A 19,663-nucleotide genomic window follows, 5' to 3' on the forward strand; every position below is an offset into this window, starting at 1 on the left:
GAAGGGCAGTCCACTCAGGAGTTCAGTTTGGCATATGTGAGATGTTCAATAGGCAGGAGATTGTGTGAGTTTTGATATGGACTTAGAAGACATCAGTGTATATTCAGAAGTTAATGTCATAGGAGTAAACAAAATCATCTAAGAACAGTGTGGAAGGTAAGAAGAAAATTGAGGCTGGATCTCTAAAAAACAGTTATATTCAAAATTTAGACAAATGAGGATGATGAACAGTAGCAGTCAGAGAAGTAAGAGGGTACCCAGAAAAAATCGGTGATAGAGAAGCCAGAGGAGGATATGGTTTTAAGAAGGCAGAGTCACAGTGGTGCCCCACACTTCACAGAGGTCAAGAAGATAAGAGCTGGAACAGTCCTTTGGCTTTAGCCACGAGGAACTCCATGGTGACTTTTTGTCTAGAGCAAGTTTCTCAACGTTGGCACCATTGACCCATAAGGCTGAATAACTTTATGATGGGGGGCTGTCCTGTGCATGATGGAATGATTAGCAAAATCCTTAGCCTCTACACATTAGATGACAGGACCAACCCCATTTCCCCTGTCCATCCCCCATTTGTGCCAACCTAAAATGTCTCCAGACATTGCCAAATGTCCCTTGGAAAGCAAATCACCCCAAGTTGAGAACCACTGGCCAGAGTAATTTCAGTAGAAAGATTAAAAATAAAGCCAGACTGCAGCAGGTGCCATCATGGCAGACACAGCCAGTCAAGTCCCCCTTGGTTCTGGTCTCACCATCCTGTCCCAGCTGCTCATGTGGCATATGAGCCTCTTCCTCCAAAATTGGATGCAATATTTTTGGATGGCAAGTATTTCAGCTTCCTGGTCTCTTTTGTTACACTCAATACATTGCCAGTATTGATGAGAGGTATGGGTTTTTCACAGGCTTAACTCCAAGACTGTGTTCGGGAGGCCTTCAAGCTGTGGCCCATGGAAAAGTTTTACAGCATTCCCAGGAGTGTGATGAGGACCTGGAAATGTACAGAAAGAAGTCTTATCTTCCTTTGACTGAGTTATCAAGGAGACAGCTTGAGAGATGATGACTCATTCTGCTGCTGTCCTCATCACACATCCCTTCCATGTAATCACTCTGAGACCTGTGATACGATTCATTGGCAGAGGACCTAAGTACTGTGGATTATGTGACTTCATAACCATCTATCAGAAAGAGGGAATCCTAGGGTTTTTCCCTGGACTGGTTCCTCACCTCCTAGGTGACATCATTTCTTTGTGGCTGTGTAGCTCACTGGCCTACCTCATCAATACTAATGCACTGGACGGCAGGGTTTCTACCATGAATGAAGTAAAGAGTTATTCTCAAGCTGTCACAAGATTTTTACTGGCATGTTGACCTGTCCCTTTGTGCTTGTCTCTAATCTTATGGCTGTCAACAACTGTGGTTTTGCTGGTGGATGCCCTCCTTACTCCCCAGTATATACTTCATGGATAGATTGTTGATGCATGCTACAAAAGCAGAGAAATATAAGCCCAGGAAATAGCTTGTTTTTCCAGAAGATCCCCTTTGGGAAGACTTATTCGTGTGATTTGAAGATGTGGGGCAGGGACAGTGACATTTCTATACTCCTAGATGCACAAAATTATGGCAGAAAATGTTGATTTCCATACAGTGTGATGCACTTTTATAATTGTCATTTAATCTTGGGGAAAAAAATGGACCGCAAAGGGTTATGAGTGAGCCGGTAGTGCAAAGTGAAGTCAGCAGCTTAGCTGGAAAAATAGAGAGAGAGAGAGAGAGAGATAGTAACTAGAAGAGAACGTATGATTAATGGAGGATTTGGGTTTTTTTTTTTTTTTTAAGATGAAAGAGGCTAGAACTTGCTTGAATGATGACAAGAAGATCCAACAAAGAACCTATATTTGAAAGTGGCTAACAGATGGAGCAAGGTCTGTAGGGAAACAGGAGGGAATGGGGTGCAGAGAATCTTCTGAACAGGTTTTCCTTAGGGATAGCTTTATAATGTTGGGAGGGACTCAGGACTTTCAAATAATTTCCCTCTGTTTGCCTTTATTGTTTCTGTGAAATACGGAAGAATCTGGAGAGTGAGAAGAAAGTAGAAAGGCAAAGGCCCCATGACAGTGAAAGTTTTTAAGTGGCCCTGATTGGAGCCCAGATAATTCTTTTCAGGAAGCATTGACAACACAGTTGAAGTTGGAGATCATGAATGGTCAGTGATAAAAATGCTCTTATGCCATTTTGCCCCCCAGCAGTTTTCAGCAACCCAGGAACAGATATGCAGGAGATTAATAGTCAGATTGATCAAGACATTGGTTTTTGCCAGGTGAGTGTGATGGGCAGTCAATGTAGCAGGAAAGGTTAAGGATTTGGGAAAGTTGGATCTTGTTTTTTTTTATGTTTTTATGTTTTTTTGTTTTTTTGAGACAGGATCTCACTTTGTTGCCTGGGCTGGAGTGCAATGGCACAATCATAGCTTACTGCAGGCTTGACCTCCCACACTCAAGCAATCCTCCTACCTCAGCCTCCCAAGTAACTGGTACGACAACCATATATCACCAAGAAAAGCTGAATCTTTAGGAAATGGATGGCTCCAAATGCTCATCTGGAAGAACAAACCTGCAATATGACCTCATATCACATATAAAATGTATATAACTATTATATTACATGTATTATATTATTATTCCACAGTTTAAAGACTTAAACAATAAGACAAAAAAATAGAAAATGTATAAAATAATTTATATAATCTAGAGAAGAAAGGTCTTCCTAAAAGTAAAACAGGATGCCCAGAAATCATACATAAAAAGAGTTATATTTAACTATGTAACTATGTGCATTTTGAAAAAATTTTCAAAGCAAATAAATCACACCATTAAACAAAGTTAAAAGGTAAAACACAGGCTACAGTGCATATGATAAAAAGCTCCCACAAATCAATAAGCAAAGTGCTAACATCCCAGTGGAAAATGGGCAAACATATAAACAATGTCATCACAAAGAGAAATTCAAAGGATAATAAATATATGAAAATATACACAACCTAACAAGTAGCTAGAGAAATGCCAATTAAAATATTGATGAGATTCCATTTTTTGCCTATCAAATTGGCAAAAATTAAAGGATATGTTCAATCTCAGTGAGAAGGTGAGGGATTGGATATTGCTATTCTCTTTTGGGAAATCAATAGCAACATATACTAAAGGGTAAAGCACATATGAGGAAACATTGCCAATATCATATTTGAGAGAAACAAAAGCACCAGCATTTATGTGTGTATGTGTAAGTATAAGTGTGTATGTATACACTTATAAATGCATATATATAAGAATCTTTATTGTAGCACTCTTAAAGAAACCACAAAAATAGTCTGATTGTCCAAAAATGGGAAATAATTGAATTAGCTACAAGATATTTATACAACAGAATATTATTATGACCACCCAATGGGTTCACCTTGCCCACTGCCTAGACAGAGCCGATTTATCAAGACAGAAAAATTGCAATAGAGAAAGCATTTAATCAACACAGAGCCACTGTACAGGAGACCAGAGTTTTACTGTTACTCAAATCAGTCTCCCTGAAAATTCGGGGATCAGAGTTTTTAAGGATAGTTTGGTGAGTAGGGTGCCGGGGGTGGGAGTACTGATTAGTTGGGTCGGAGATGAAATCATAGGGAGTCAAAGCTGTCCTCTTGCGCTGAGTCAGTTTCTGGGTGGGAGCCACACGCAGCGATCTGGGTGGTGCCAGCTGATCCATCGAGTGCAGGGTCTGCGAAATATCTCAAGCACAGATTTTAGGTTTTACAATAGTGATGTTATCCCCAGGAGCCACTTGGAGGAGTTTAGAATCTTGCAGCCTCCAGCTGCGTAACTCCTAAACCATAATTTCTCATCTTGTGGCTAATTCATTAGTCCTGCAAAGGCAGTCTAGTCCCCAGGGAGGAAGGAGGTTAGTTTTGGCAAAGGGTTGTTATTATCTTTGTCTCAAAGTTGAACTATAAACTAAGTTCCTCCCAAAGTTAGTTCAGCCTATGCCCAAGAATGAACAAGGACAGCTTGGAGGTTAGAAGCAAGATGGGGACGGTTAAGTCAAATGTCTTTTACCATCATAATTTTCTCAGTTACAATTTTCGCAAAGGCAGTTTCGTTATGCTACTATAAATATAATTGGTAGGCTCTATATTAGTTGACCTGGAGAGACATCCAGATGAAATATTAAGTGAAAGAAAACAAGTTTCAAATGTATGTATGTTGGGTGATTTCATCAGCACACATATATGGAGCATGCAATTATGTTTCTTTGTATGAGCATGAAGAAAAATAGACATAGGACCATAGATCAAACCATGGCTGATGGGACTGTATATTGCCATCTTCTTTCAGGAAATTTGTTTTTGAAAGGAGTAAAAATGGATTGGATGGGATAAGAGAAGATTGTCAACTTTTTCTCTATAAATTTTAGGTTGGGTTCAAAGCATGCTTCACGTTAATAACTTTTAAAAATTGAATAAAAAATACAAGACTAAAGCATGAAATGATAATTCACAAACTGTCAAGAAAGCAGCAGATATTGGCGATGATCCATTCTCATTTTTCCATATAAGTATAATATATAGAAACATTGTTAAAATGAAAGCACATATCACATCTCACTACTTAACAAAAGAATTACTTTCATGTCAGAGGTCTCAATTTGCGCCTGAGTAGTTTCTGCCACCATAGGATTCAGACATGTCTGGACACGTGTAGAGGCTAAGGGTTCAGGCCCACTGGGGGTTGATTTGCATGAGGGAAGACTAAGGAGCCTCCTAAGAAAATCTCATCTTAAACTAGTTAGAGTTGGACATATGTTTTTGGTCAAACAGTATTGAAAGGCGTGGCATGATTTTAAGCACAGCATAAAGACAAAAGGTAAACATCCTTACTATTTAATGTTTTCCCACCCAATCCCTATGCCTGAGTTCTAGGACCAGGTACAGTTGTATTAATTGAATTGATAGACTCCACACAAAAACATCTCTGAGATGTTGAGGAGGCAAGAAAGCAATTCGGGGACCTGTGTAAAGTGTGGCATTAAAGAGGGTGCCAGCGTGGTGGGATTTCAGGGGCATTCAGCAGGGGAATGGGCCTCAGCAAAGCGTGTTGGAGGCAGACGGAAGCCCCTCTACATTCTGCTTTATTCACTTGACATTGAAACTACACATTTCTCTCCATTTCTATGGTCTTATCTGTCATTTTTAATGAATAAATACTATTTTATTGATATATGTATAGATATTTATTAACCTCTTATCTGTTTTTTTTAACTGTTTGAGTTAATTTGGACTGCTATAACAGAATACCGTACACTGAGTGGTTTATAAACAACAGAAACTTATCTCTCATAGTTCTGGAGACTGGGAGAGCCAAAATCAAGGTACTGGCAGATTCAGTGTCTGGTGAGGGCACCCTTCTTGGTTCATAGACAGCTGTCTTCTCTCTGTGTCCTCACATGGTGGAAGAGGCAAGGAACCCTCTGAGACCTCTCTTCTGAGAGCACTAATCCCATTCATGAGGATTCCTCCCTCATCACATAATCACCTCCCAAAGACCTCACCTCCTAATACTATCACCTTGGGGGTTAGGATCTCAACAGATGAATTTCAGAGGGCAGGGCCTAAACATTCAGGCCACAGCATCTACTATTACAGAACTTCATATGTATGGCTTTGTTTTGATGCTCAATTATTTTCTTAAATTCCCAATAGCATACACTGACAAGCTCAAAAGATTTGAACATTTGCCTGTGTATAGTGATACAATAGACATAGTCATGTTATTTTTCCAAAGCATTGAAGCAATTTAGCATGCCATCAGCAAAGCTAAAGTTATCAAGATTTTGTCACAGATTGGACAGCTAGGTTTTATCTTTTGCATTTAAACAATATTTATTGAGTATCTACTATCTACTATGACCAGACACTCCTCTGCATATTTCCCTCAAGTTCCCATGTGGCTTCCTGAGTCCTAGGATGATGGTCCTAAGCACCATGTTCTATAAGCACCATGCAAAAAATGTACTCACAGCCAAGAAAAATCCACCTGCCATGGGATCCTGTTTTCCCTATGAGGAGACCTTCTCTTTTCCAATGGCTCTTTGGGAGACACTGTCTCCATCTTCTCCATTACCTGCAGAAGCAGTTTCCCTCCTTGCCACTAAGGTTGATTTTCTAGGACAACTCTTGCAATTCTTTCTATATCCAGGGCTGTTTCCTCCCTCAGTGTTTCCTTCCTTTCTACCTCCTGGAGTAGAGGACCCTCCTAGAGAGAGACAGAAGTCCTGGGTAACCACATCCTGCCATATCCTAGGATCAATGTGATTCTCCAGTCCCCAGACCTAGGTGGGAGTGAAGTCAGCCCTGCCTTTCCCTGTGCCCAAGCAGGTCCCCAAGACGCCAGCCCTGCTTCCTCCTAGAAGCTGGTCTTCCTCTGTCCTTCCGACAGCCTGCACTTTGGGAAGAACTGGTCCACTACTTTCAGCTCTCCAGTGGGAGTTTTCACCATAGATGATAGCCTCTGGTTGTCATGTTTGATGTGATTCTTTCCCATCTGCTGACCTAAGTTATTTTGTTCTCCTTGTTATTGCTCATATGTTTGCAATCCTTTATGTAGCCACATTTGTCAGTCTTTTTCTTTGTGATTTCTTCTGGCACTTCAAAGTACAATTTTTTTAAAAAAAGACAGTGTTTTCTCCAAAGATCTGACAATCAATAACTTATATTTCCTGCAATATTTTCTATTATCTAATACTTTAGCCATATAAAATTTATTTTAATCATAAGGTATTAAATTGCTGTATTAAATTGATTTTTTCAAAGAGAGATCTAGATAAGAATACTAAACAATGTGTTTTAAATAATTCTTTATTTTATTTTTTTCAAAGATGCCTCTTGTTATCTGTTATATTCTTATATACAATATGTTTACTTCTGAACTGCACTGTTCCATTTAACTATATGCTTATTGGGGGAAGATACACCTCCACTTACTGTTCTCTTTGCAAAATACTAGTCAATGCTCTTAGGTGAGCATGGGAGTGGTAAGTGCTAAATAAATGATATCTATTTTTGCAAATAAAAATTACAGTTATGTTAAGTTCAAATATCCTATGGAGATTTTTGAGGTGGACTATAGTCAACCTATAAATTTGTTGAATGAGATAGAAGGCTTTCTGATTGATCATTATTTTCAAGGACAATAGTACAACTTTCCATTCTTCTTCTCTAATATTATTCAGTAAAGTTTTATACTTTTGTTTCTGTTAGATAAGACATGCAACTGTTTCATAAGAATTCTTATTGTTAAATAATTTAGATAATATTATATTATTCTGGTATAAATAAAAGGACTCCTGGTATATATTTATATATATTGCACTCATCTGTCCATTTTATTGATGCCTATAGTTATTTTATTTTTTAGATTATTTCTTTTAGTTTTTAAAAGTATACAATCATAACATCTAAAAATGATATTTTAATTTTGTTTTCCAGTATTAATCATCTGAGTTTTTAAAATATTTTCTAGCATTGACCACAACTTCCGAAGTTGGGGTCATATATATATGCATTGATCAAACCCATATGAGAATGGTTACCTTGGTTTTCTTACTGATTTGAAAGGGAAACTTTCTAACAGGAAGAAGAAAAGGAGGCTTTGGAATAAGACTTGAAGGTTGCTTAATGATGATGGTGTCTCTTACAAGCTAGAAATCCAGAATAAATTCCACAACCTCCCTGAATCCCAGTTTCTTCACCATGAAGATGAGAATATTAATATATCTCATGGTGTCATAGGAATAACTGAGATATCATTTGCAAAGGGCCTGGCACTCAAGGCAGACACAATACATTTTACTTTTATCTAGTAAAAGAGTTGAGATTTAAAGCCAGATCTACCTGACTTCAGGCCCACACACATAACCCTGTGCTCTGCAGCCTCTTCAGGAGGAATTCCATTTATGCGTAGGCCATGCCCATGTATGGAAACAAACACAGCCACAGATGTCTAGGTCTATTAGCCACAACAAAATAAACCCTGAAAACTAAGCTACCTCTCTGTGACTATACCAGCTTTCCTTCATGCACAGCATCATGTACGGATTTGAAATCCATACATGTCTAGACAGCCTGGCCAACACAGTGAAATCCTGTGTCTACTAAAAATACAAAAAAAAAAAAAACAAAATTGCCAGGCATACTGGTGGGCGCCTGTAATCCCTGCTGCTCAGGAGGCTGAGGCAGGAGAATCACTTGAACCTGGGAGGCGGAGGTTGCAGTGAGCCGAGATCACACCATTGCACTCTAGCCTGGGCGACACAGCGAGACTCCGCCTCAAAAAAAAAAAAAAGAAATGTCTAAATTCTATCCAATAAGTGCAAATTCTAAGGTAGTGGCTATTTTTAAGGAGGGGAGGCCAGAGATGGGGTGGGAGGACAGAGGAAGAATATGAAAAGGAATGCAAGTCATTGATACTATTATGGTACTTAGGTTGGGTGGTGGTTTCACAGGTGATCATTATATTATCAGACTTTATAATGTACATGTATTTTAGTGTCATGTTTAGTATGCATCAAGTTTTATACAAAATATTAAACAAAGCGAAAAAAAGAATCCTCTGGCCAAGTTTAAAAGACCATGAGTATTTAATAAACAATTCCTGACCAGGCACAGTGGCTCACACCTGTAATCTCACCACTTTGGGAGACCGAGGTGGGTGGATCACGAGATCAGGAGTTCAAGACCAGCCTGGCCAAGACGGTGAAACCCCGTCTCTACTAAAAGTACAAAAATTAGCCAGGCGTGGTGGTGGGTGCCCGTAATCCCAGCTACTCAGGAGGCTGAGGCGGAGAATTGCCTAAACCTGAGAGAGAGAGGTTGCAGTGAGCCGAGATCATACCACTGCACTCCATCCTGGACGACAGGGCAAGACTCCATCTCAAAAAAAAAAAAAAAAAAAAATCCTATTCCCTCTACCCTTTATTCACTGTTCACTGTACTCTGCCCTACAGTGAACAAAAGATACCTAAGCCAGGACATGCCCCTGAATCTTTTATCCTGATAATCATATTTTCCTAGGCACAAGGCCTGAGAGTTACCAAACCTGATTTTTTTATAGTATTTGTCCTGGAAAATAAAACAAAATGTCTTTCTTTAAGGGATAGTCTTCCTTTTGTCAAAGTGTCATGGGGGAAAAAAAGGGAAATTTAAAAAGCAGCCTATTTCATTGTCACCAGTTCATAAACACTGCACTAAAGGGCAAGAGCCACGCTTTATTCCTCTTGCAAAATCCCAAAGCACCCAGTGCAAGGCCCTGCACTTAGTAGGCGGACAATTGATGTTTGTTAATCAATGTATGAATGATGAGCCAAGTCTCATAGCTTCCATGGAGAATCTTAAATGTCACTTCTTTTGAAATGCGACCATGCTTCTCAACCTACTAAAAATTTCATAATGAACCACCCACAGACACAGTCTTGTGTGAATATCTCCTGTGTTCCCCAAATCCTTTGTGACCTATGGACACAATTGCTAAACGTGAGTCATGCTTCTATCACTCCCACACAATGGATATTTTTAATGCTACAGCATTTCCTGAAGTCAAGCGCTCAGGAAATGGTTTTTGCAATAATGACCTCAGCCTCCCCATATTCCCCCCACCCCCACCACAGAATCCAAGAATAACTGAACAGGTGTCCAAATACCCAGAATTACCCAAGAAACCTCACAACCTGTCTTCTGTTTCCTATCAAAGTCATGAGGTTAACCCCTTGTCCTTTGGAGTTCAAAAGGAATGTGTCCAAGAACTGAACCCAACCATATCTGTGCTTTATTTATATTGAGACACATTTTATTTCCAAGACTGTCAATGGTCTCCAGACCTCAGAACTAAATCTGTATACCATCATGGCTAAAAGTATGAGTTCTGGAATTCAAAAGCCTTAGAGACTGAATTCTGACTCTGCCACTAAATATGTGGCTTCAACCAAGTCATTTAGCCTTTCAGAGCCTCAATATTCTCACCTGTAAAATGGAAATAATGGAAGAAACTATTTCTTGAAATGTGTGAAAATCACTCATGTAAACTGTTGATCTCCAGGCCCGATACACAGCAAAATGCCTAGTACTTGCTAATAGTTATTGCGTCAAGTTTCCCCAGACTGAACCTTAGGTCTGGTCAGTTTCTCCTGGACAGCAGTCATTTTGACAGCTTAGGATCTTTAGGTGCCCACATACCTTCAGAATCTCAACCCATTCTTGGGAGCACTGTCTGACCACCCTCTGAGGACCAGAAGCAGGAAGACAGATGAGATGGTGAGAAGATAAGGACTGTTGATACCCAAGGGAGGTTGTAAAACCACTTGGGCGCACCCAGGTTCAAAACAAAGAAGCCATCATCACATGAGGGTGAGAGAAGAGGTATTTACTCAGTGAGGCCCCTTCCAGCCCTCAGGGTAAAAGTCTACTCTTGTTTAGAAAAGAGTATGTCTGTTTTATGATTTTATTTTTTAAAAAGGGAAACTCAACAACAAAAATGATGATGAAAATGACAATCTGACTATGGAAAACAGCCTCCTGCTATTCTCATCAGACCATCTGACAAACTTCCCAAGGGAGTTTCCGAGGCCTCCCAAACAGTAACAGCAGCGCAGCCACTCAAGAGGATGCCCCGGGAAGCCGCCAAACTGCAATTGCCCTGGAAATCAGATTCAAACAGCTCAGACATGAGGGCAAAGGGCGGGAAGCATGCATCCCTAAGCACCAGCCCTTCAGCCCAGCAGAGGAGCACAGACAAAGCTGCCCCGGAAGAATTGCTTGGGAGGTGCAGATACGAAGAATAAGATCCTGCTGGCAGCGCTGGGAAACACAGCAGCAGTCGGCACACGCTGGCCCTGGCAGTCAGCAACCGCCTGGCTCAGGCTGAGCAAAACCTTTCTGTGAATATGGCGTGAAAGCAGATCTCTCAGAGGCTCATGCTCCCTGAAGGTGAAAGATCAACAACAAAAAAGGCATTAACCCCTCTCCTAAATCATATTTCATGGCCATCAAATGGCCATCAAAGTCCCATCAAAGGAGCAGCTCGTGTTCATAGGCCTGGGGGAGATGCTCCCAGCAATTTAGACACATTGGCAGCCCCGGGGAGGAGGACATAGCCTATGGGGCCTCTCTATGTGTGAAGGGCAGCAGTTTGCATAACAAATGTTCCATGCATAATCTTGGAACATTGGCATAATTCTTTCTGGACCCAATAATGATAATTACTCTCTGTCCTAATTAAGGAGAAAATAAAGTAGCTAATACTTTTATAAATCAACAGGTAGGATTAGTATGATGTACAAAGCGCCCTTGAGTTTGCTTCAGGAGACTTCCTCCTCTGTGTGACCGCGAGTATATCACGTCGGCCACCTGGGCTTTTGTTTCCTCATCCATAAATCCTTTCTTTAAGGGGACATCTTATGGGTTCCTTTGAATGCTCCTATCCTAATTTATTCTTCTTTTCCCTTAAAAATGTTTGGTAAAGCCTTAGCATGCATGCAGTAAAATACACAGCGTGATATGTAGTATTCTTACTTAGAATTTTATGCCTTTCAAAGGGCAAAAGATGGTGGTCAGGTGATATTGGTTCTCTCCTTGTATAGCTTCAAAGATCATGTTATAGATGAGAAACTAGATATTCAAAGGCACAGAGAACATGTCATCCACATCACTCAGATTAGAACTTCCAAGTGCTCACTCATGATATGCAGTCTGGTGAGCCAGGCCTCAGAGTGTCCTACTGTGGGCTCATGGAGCAGTTCTTCAGGATGTAGACAATATTTCTTGGACCAGGGACAGGAGAGAAAAAAGTGGTAGGCTGAGAAGAAATTTTTATGTGACATGCAAATACTTAGAAAAGATGAATGCTAATACATTGGGAAATTTATCATTTCTTTTGACATTCAGGATTTGCCATAATTTAATAGTTCTTACCTATTGGATGCTTACTATGTGACAAGCATTGCACATTAACATGGATTATCTTGTTTAATCTTCAAAATAACTATGAGGTGGACAATTTTATTACCCCATTTTATAGAAGAAGAACCAGAGTTTCAGGGAAATTAAGCTAATTTTCCCAAGTTACTGATAGAGCTTGGCAGAGCTAGGTCTTGAACCCAAGCCCACAAAATTGACCGTGCCATCATTCAGTTTCTCAAAACACTTTCACGTCACTCTGCAATGAAGGCACCACCATGCCCCAGGAAAAGGCACTACCCCAGCCAGCTGGTACACTTCATCCCCGCTTCTGCTGTTCGGGCTTGAACTTGGCATGGTCTTCACCTTTCACTCTGCCATCCAAATCCATCCCTCAAGACCTAAGTCAAATACTATCTTCTCCTCGCCATTGCCTTCTACCCTGAAAGTTCTGTCCTCTGAATCAGTTTAAAAGGTGTTATCTGTTCCATCCATCTGGGGTCTTCATCATTTCCTTAAATATGTACATTATCCATTCCTTCAATAACATACATTTTCATTGTGCTTTCTCTTCAAATAATTGCCAAATACTAGAAGGCAGAAATCATGTTGTCTATTTCTTTTGTATCTCTGAAAGAATCATAGTACAAAATTTATAAATGAAATCATGTAGCTCTGTGCTATATGAAAATTATATCATATGACATTACAGCCACCCTGTATTTGTTGACTAAATTGTCCTTTCTGTTTACTTCCCAAGCATTTGAGCCACTCTCCCCCAGATTGAATTGCCTTGCCTTTTTTTTTTTTTTTGAGACGGAGTCTCGCTCTGTCACCCAGGCTAGTGTGCTCACTGCAACCTCCACCTCCCGGGTTCAAGTGATTCTCCTGAGACTTAGCCTCCCAAGTAGCTGGGACTACAGGCAAGTGCCACCACACCTGGCTAATATTTTGTATTTTTAGTACAGATGGGGTTTCACCATGTTAGCCAGGATGGCCTCGATCTCCTGACCTTGTGATCTGCCCGCCTCAGCCTCCCAAAGTGCTGGGATTACAGGCATGAGCCACCGCACTCGGCCTGAATTGCTATTTATTCATTTATTTTGAGACGGAGTCTCGCTCTGTTGCCCAGGCTGGAGTGCAGTGGCGTGATCTCGGTTTACTGCAAGCTCCGCCTCCCAGGTTCACCCCATTCTCCTGCCTCAGCCTCCCGGGTAGCTGGGACTACAGGCCCCCGCCACCACGCCTGGCTAATTCCGCCAACATGCCCGGCTAATTTTTGTATTTTTAGTAGAGACAGGGTTTCACGGTGTTAGCCAGGATGGTCTCGATCTCCTGACCTTGTGATCCGCCGGCCTCAGCCTCCCAAAGTGCTGGGATTACAGGCGTAAGCCACCGCGCCTGGCCCTGAATTGCCCTTTAAAAGCTCTTTTTTTCCCTTGTAAGATCATAATATTCCACCTTCCACTATATCCAGACTGAGACAATAGCAACTGTGTGTGTTTATATGTGAATATGGAAGGGGTGTGTGTGTGTGTGTGTGTGTGTGTGTGTGAGAGAGAGAGAGAGACAGAGAGACAGAGAGACAGAGACACAGAGAGAAATGTGTGTTCTGATAAAGCAAGGTACATTAGATAATAGCCCATTGCACCTTGCATTAAGCAAGCCTGCCTGAGAAATGAGCAACTTTCTCAGGCCACTGCTCAACCTAGAGTGTTGACAACCTTGGCAGAGAATACTTTAATTGCAGTCATTCCCTTATTCCCTCTGGATTGCTTGTTTATAGTCTGAAATTGCTGAACGAGTTCTGTGGGTTTTCTTGTCCATTTGCTGAGCTTGAAGCAAGAAGGGAGAGACCCAGTTTCACTGAACTGTAAACAGTACCTCTCAAGGTCAAACTAAAGAGACTGCACAGAAGAGGGGGTTGGGGGGCAGGTTTCCGAATGTGACAGACAAGAGTAACATATTGCATATATACTTTCCCGCAAGCCTGCACAGAAGAAAAGTGAAGAGAAAATAATATTGCAAAGAATCCTGTTCAAACTCGATTTCTTACAGTTTTTTGGTTTTTTTGTTTTTTTTTTTGGTCAAATTTGAAGGTCAACTTTTTAAAAGTAATTAGACATCTAATCTGTGCTTTACCCCACTGCCACAATCCCCAAACTTTTTCTGTCATTATATAAACATTATTTGAAGTTATAAAGAACACAAGCAAGTGGGCTAGATATTAACAAAAGATACTTTCGGAAATCGATGAGCCAGTCAGCCCTGTTGTCTTGAAATAAACACATGAAACTGAGCTCCACATGCTCAGGCTGCAGTATATTCAGCACGCTAACAGGTACAGGCACTGCTTTGCCCCAGACTGGTGGGAATGTGGCACTGAAGAAAGCCCAGGCTCTAATATGGAAGAGCTTACAATTTGGAGAGACTGGAAACGTACACAGCACATCACAGCACCATAAAGCCAGAGAAACCCAAAAGGTAGAGATGAGAAGACCCTCCTTTTAATGGTTTAATTTTTAAGAACACTATTCACCAATTGTAGATTTAGGGGAGGAGAGGTTGTTTTTTTATTTGTTTTAAGTCGAAATACCTGAACTTCAAGCCCATGTTTGCCCTTTCCTAGCCTTGAGATCTGAGTCAAATCACATCGCCCAGTGAACGGCAGTTTCCTCATGGATGAGATCAGAGTGTTGGTGTAGACCATGGGTTAGCAAGTAACAACAGCTAGGGGTAAAAATCCAGCTCACAACCGGTTTTGTAAATAAGATTGCTGGAACACACCACGCCCATTCATTTACATATTGTCTATGGCTGCTCTCACTCTACGGCCGCTGGGTAGTTATGACATATGGTCCACAAAGCCTAAAATATTTACTATCTAGCCCTTTCCAGGGTTCCTGACTCCTGGTGTAGCCAGTCTCTAAGGTCTCTTCCAGGGGCTTGCAAGATGTTATGTAGACACATAACAGCACTTTGAAAATTTGAAATAATCACACAAATGGAAGAAATGGTCAAAAAGCACATGCTGGGTCCCAGAAGACAGCAGCTCCCCTTGCTTTATGTCATCAACAGCAAACACCTGCTCCAAGGGGGGGGTTCTCAACTCAACTCATATTAGAATCACCTGGGGAGAATTTTATTTGTCATAACAAGGTTTGAGGGAGGCACATTTCACACATTAGCATGAAAACCCAATCATCATGCTTTGGAGAATTTTTTTTTTTAAATGTCAATGCCCAGGACCCAATGTCTGCAGTTTCTGATTTAATTGCTATGGAGTGGAGACCTGGTATCAGCTGTTTTTAAATACTGTCCAGAGGCTGGGCATGGTGGCTCACACCTGTAATCCCAGCGTTTTAGGAGGCCAAGAGGCGGGTGGATCACTTGAGGCCAGGAGTTCAAGACCAGCCTGGTCAACATGGTGAAACCCCATCTCTATCAAAAATACAAAAACAATTAGCCAGGCATGGTGGCAGATGCCTGTAGTCCCCGCTACTCAGGAGGCTGAGGCAGGAGAATCACTTGAACCCGGGAGGTGGACGTTGCAATGAGCTGACATCTGCACTCCAGCCTGGGCAACAGAGTGGGACTATGTCTCAAAAAAAAAAAAAATTAGCCAGGGGTGGTGGCACATGCCTGCAGTCCCAGCTACTCAGGAGGCTGAGGCAGGAGAATTGCTTGAACCTGGAAGGCAGAGGTTGCAGTGAGCCAAGATCACGCCACTGCACTCCAGCCTAGGTGATAGAGTGAGACTCTGTCTCAGGAAAAAAAAAAAAAAACTGTCCAAAGACTGTCCAAAGACAGTCTACCTTGCATTCAGGGTTAATTTAACAAAAGCTTACACATAATACCAAGATATGGAGTCAACCTAAGTGTCCTTCAGCAGATGAATGGATAAAGAAATGTGATCCAAATGCACAATGGAATACTATTCAGCCTTTAAAAATAAGAAAATCCTGTCACTTACAACAACATGGATGAGCCTGAAGGACATTACGTTAAGTGAAATAAGCTAGGCACAAAAAGACAAATACCGTATGTTCTCACTTATATGTGGAATCTAAAAAAGTTGAGCTCATAGAAGTAGAGAGTAAAATGTTGATTACCAAAGGCTCGGGAAAGTGGGGATGGGGTTGGGGAAATGTTGGTCAAAAGATACAAATTTTTATCTAGACAGAAAGAGTAAGTTCAAGATATCTATTTTATGTCATGGTAACTATATTTAATAATAGTATATTGTACACTTGAAAATTGCAAAAAAAATTAAAAAAATATGTGAAGCAAAAGCTATTTAAAAAATAAGGAAATTGAACAAAACTATAATATTAGAAGGGTATTTAAGTACAACTCTTATGACCTTGGATAGTTCAAGCTGACCAGGGAGATGAAATAAAGATACAAATAAATACATTTTTTAAAAATATCACTGAACCTTTTTTAAAAAAACATATTGATGCCTGTATTTCTTTCCAGGTATGTTACACCAGAATATCTGGGATTGTGGCCCCCAAACCTGTATATTTAATGAGTTCTCAAGATAATTCTTATGCAGACAACTCTGCAACAGCCTGCATTGAGTAGCCAGGTATGTGAATCATGCTCAAGGCCAACTATGATGCAGGAATTCAGAATCCAATAGAGTAGTGTTAAGGTCCATTTCATACCTCTTTATCTTTGACTCTCAAAGGTGTAATGCACCACCTGGAACTTAGCAGATATTTGGTAAACGTTTAATAAAGAAAACTTAATTTAACCTGACCATTGAGTGTTTCGGTGGAGAGAGACACACACAGGAGGTTTATGCTTAATCTTGAAAGAGATAAGGCTAAGACTCATGTTCTATACACTTAATTAAATAGCCATCAACTGCAACCTCCCTCCACCTATCTACGCTCAAACATTAACTACAAAACCTGATCAAAAAATCATTATTTTAAAATCACCAACCCACTGAAGCTCCTTTAGTTAGACTGAAGTTCACGTGATTGCTTAAAACTTTTTCCTGGGAATGGATCTTTTATGCCAAGTAGGCAGGGTTACTGCCCCATAAACCTACCTTCTGTCATTAGCTTTGACTGTTGACACTTGCAATGATTAGACAGGGTTGAGCAAAGGGTATTTTTGCAGTCTGTGGGGAAGAGTACAGAAAATAAACATTGCATCTCATTACAAAGCCCTGAATGTGCAAAACATACTGGTCCAAATGACATGATTAGATAAGCACCTGCAACACTCATTAACTTTGAAGGGAAATTGAAGCCAAATTTGGGCCCATATGCCACCTGTCCTTACACTTCAGCAATCAGGTGACCTCTATTCTCACATTAAGTTAATTTCTGAAACACCCTACATGATAGCTATTGCTCCAGACTTCTAATAATTACCCCAGGGTGTCCTCTCTCAAACATCCTGTGAAATAGTCTCCACCTACAATTTCTAGGGTTTCAGATGAGCCTTTGCCCATAACCTGAACACGTCCTTTTTAAAGACAGGTCATTGTAAATGACTCTGAGTGACAGCCTAATGCTACCCCACAAAATAGAACGAAGTGTAATATTGATCCACTCATCCACAAACACAAAAATGCATGTGTTTTGTATGAGGGCAAATAATTACTAAAGTAGCCAGAATAAAAACTAAGGTTGACACAGGAGGATTGAGATGATGGGCAAGGGATCTCTAAAGAAGAGTGCACCGAAGGCCTCTGTCTCACTCTGTAATAGTCTATTTGCAAACTGCCCTACATGCTGTATCACATGTAGCTCTAAAGGTCTGTGGCTCCAGGTGAGACCCTCTAAGTAACCTGAGAAAAAACTACATTTGGAAATGTTTCTACATGAGGCTACTCAACAAAGTAGCTCCCAAAGTTATGATTTATTCAATCAGATGGCCTCATCTGGTCAGGGTGCAACTTAGTCATAGGTGTAGGGAACACTTGGCCACATGGAGTAAGCTGAAGAGCCTGGGAAGACTCCTCTGTTCAAATATGTCTTTACTGCTTAAGTGTTAAAGGTCCCAGAATCCTATCATAAGAGTCCAGTTCCTTTGTATGTTTAGACTGTAACAGAGCCATGTACCACAGAGAGGAGTACAGGCTGGAGAGCTGAGTGGTCAGAAAGATAATTGGATGAAAAAGGTCCCCGGTGTGCCAGAAAGATCTCTCCAGCAAGCCATAGTTCAGATAATAAAGAAAATTAAAATCGGTGACCTTCTGTGGAAAGTGAACTGATTCATCCCTCTCTTCCCAGCAATATCAGAATTAACTGACATAGAGCCATGGATAGAGAGCTGGTTGTGCAATGACTACAAGGTCTCAAAAGCAGCAACTGCAGCAGAACACAGCACAAGCTTCGTGAGAAGCACAGGGAGGACAGAGATGGCAATTCCACCAAGAAGGATTAGGAAGGATTTTTTTTTCCTTTTCCAAGACTGAGCACATCATGTGATGCTATGTGCAACATGGAGATGATTAAAATCAGCATGCCCACTGAAGTTCCAGGACAAGCAGGAAATTGTGAAATCCGTACTGCAAAGTAATACCACCTCCAGGTTACCAGATGGGGTGAAGGGTTACTCAGAAGCCAAGGCAGCTAAAGATTATAAATCTCTATATAATTCTGATATCCAGATAGTAAAGAATTTTTAGTCTATGAGACTTCTAAATAGCACTCTGTGGTAGAAGCACATCTCCCTTGGCTCAGATATACCCAGGAGAGCTATGCCTCTCAGCAAGATGCTATGAAATTAATTACCTAGGGGAACAAGAGAAGCATTGCAAAGACTGTGGTGTATCATATGTGTGAATACTGACCTCTCAGGTGATCTTTTTTTCTACGCAAATATTATTGATACGGGTAACACTTCAAATCATTAACATTTTAATCTGAAGGAGAATCCTTCTAGTGACAGATGGGGTCCAGGGTTGAGGTGAGAGGTAAAGGAGAAGACAAGTTCTGTCTATAAGCCCACTCTGATACGAAACAGAACGTTCAAGCATTTATTGCAAATTCCTCAAATATTTACTGAGCACCAGCAATATGGGAGAAGACGTGCCAGGCATTTGGGAGAATATAAACATGTATATATGTACTAATGCCACTATCAACTAGCTCAAGACATAATTGGAGAAATGGCTTAGGGATAACTGTGATATAGGATCAATTTAGGAAAGTCGTGGAATTGGCACAAGGACCCACAGCATCAACACCAGCTGGGAGTGATATAAAATGTAGATTGTAGGGCCCTGTACAGGATCCTCAGAATCGTAATGTGCATTCGACCATGATTCCGTAGGTGATTTGTGTGCACCTTTGAGAAACACTGGTCTAAACAACAACAACAAAAATGGCATGTTCGTGGAGGCCCTCTAACACATTACAAGAAAGCTTCAGAGATAGTTAAGGTCTCACTATGAGATATGTGAGAGCAGAGGAAGAGGAATGGCCAAAAGTTCAGGAGAGAATCATTCCACGGTTTTCTTTTCTTCTTTTCTTTTTTTTTTTTTTTTTTTTTTTTTTTGAGAGGGAGTCTCGCTCTGTTGCCCAGGCTGGAGTGCAGTGGCGCGATCTCGGCTCACTGCAAGCTCCGCCTCCCGGGTTCACGCGATTCTCCTGCCTCAGCCTCCCAAGTAGCTGGGACTACAGGCGCCTGCCACCAGGCGTGGCTAATTTTTTG

At 40.9% G+C, this 19,663-nt stretch overlaps 2 pseudogenes; one reads left to right on the forward strand and one right to left on the reverse strand.

Annotated features, from left to right (window-relative positions):
- The first annotated feature begins 702 nt into the window (after positions 1-702).
- Positions 703-1,599, forward strand: LOC129010758 (mitochondrial carrier homolog 2-like; annotated as a pseudogene).
- A 13,508-nt stretch (positions 1,600-15,107) lies between these two features.
- On the reverse strand, positions 15,108-15,203 carry LOC129011108 (small nucleolar RNA U13; annotated as a pseudogene).
- Positions 15,204-19,663: the final 4,460 nt, after the last annotated feature.

Source organism: Pongo pygmaeus, chromosome 10 (genome assembly GCF_028885625.2).
Source record: "Pongo pygmaeus isolate AG05252 chromosome 10, NHGRI_mPonPyg2-v2.0_pri, whole genome shotgun sequence".
Taxonomy (NCBI): Eukaryota; Metazoa; Chordata; class Mammalia; order Primates; family Hominidae; genus Pongo; species Pongo pygmaeus.